This window comes from Schistocerca americana, chromosome 1, assembly GCF_021461395.2.
Source record: "Schistocerca americana isolate TAMUIC-IGC-003095 chromosome 1, iqSchAmer2.1, whole genome shotgun sequence".
Classification (NCBI taxonomy): domain Eukaryota; kingdom Metazoa; phylum Arthropoda; class Insecta; order Orthoptera; family Acrididae; genus Schistocerca; species Schistocerca americana.
Genome location: NC_060119.1, coordinates 99,104,642 through 99,105,894, shown reverse-complemented (window position 1 = coordinate 99,105,894; position 1,253 = coordinate 99,104,642). Strand labels below are relative to the sequence as shown.

General features: G+C 41.4%; 1 non-coding gene across 1 annotated transcript; it reads left to right on the top strand.

The window, feature by feature from the left end:
- Nucleotides 1–305: 305 nt before the first annotated feature.
- Trnap-cgg lies at nucleotides 306–380 on the top strand. Its single transcript has one exon. It is a non-coding gene; the product is annotated as a tRNA-Pro (tRNA).
- The last annotated feature ends 873 nt before the right edge of the window (nucleotides 381–1,253 follow it).

Sequence of the window (1,253 nt, the reverse complement as noted above, 5' to 3'; positions counted from 1 at the left end):
TGAAACTTCCTGGCAGATTAAAACTGTGTGCCCGACCGAGACTCGAAGTCGGGACCGAGTTCGAGTCTCGGTCGGGCACACAGTTTTAATCTGCCAGGAAGTTTCATATCAGCGCGCACTCCGCTGCAGAGTGAAAATCTCATTCTGGAAACATCCCCCAGGCTGTGGCTAAGCCATGTCTCCGCAATATCCTTTCTTTCAGGAGTGCTAGTTCTGCAAGGTTCGCAGGAGAGCTTCTGTAAAGTTTGGAAGGTAGGAGACGAGGTACTGGCAGAAGTAAAGCTGTGAGTACCGGACATGAGTCGTGCTTCGGTAGCTCAGTTGGTAGAGCACTTGCCCGCGGAAGGCAAAGGTCCCGAGTTCGAGTCTCGGTCGGGCACACAGTTTTAATCTGCCAGGAAGTTTCATATCAGCGCGCACTCCGCTGCAGAGTGAAAATCTCATTCTGGAAGCACTTATATAGTTTTCTTATTAACTTTCGGAATAATTAACATGGTTCTCGTGTACTTCGGTATAATATACGATAAAATACTATCGCTGACATGCTGCTAAATTTACTTATACACCCTAAGCAGTACTTTGTTGAGAAAATAGCGGCTCAATGACTTTGTTTTTCTCCTCACCCGTGTCTGTAGTGACGGCATCAGCTATGGGACATTGATCTCCAGCTTGGCAAATGATCTGCTGTTCACAGAAGCTGATAACATGGTGATTGATGAACACACAGTTTCAGTTTTAACAACGGACACACATAATAATTTATTTGTGCTCTGTGCCATCAATTTATTCGAACTTTCAACTGGAACAGTGTTTGGTCCTCAAAACAAATTAATAAACTTCCCTAAGTGCCTATTCCATAGCACAAAAGTTGTTCAACAATCAATTTTGCACTGTCTGCTGTCGCTGTAGCTCACCAAGTCATTTCGTCTTTGAGTCAAAACCAAGAATTATTGACTTGACCGTGTACTGTCACTGATATTGTTCTACACACTTTTCTACGAGAATCTGCACAACTGACATGTCCTCTCTGCTCTCTTTCAACTACTGCATCTTCTCGGTAAAATTACAGACATCAATTTTCGTTTACCAGACCAAAGCACTTGATTATTACACAGGATTTACGTTTTAATATACGTAAAATACAAAGAACATATATTAAAATAAGACTTGAAACTCACGTACATGTACATTTATGGTGAAGTTTCGGGTTGATATAAAAAAAGTAAAACACATATTACATTTGAATTAGAATT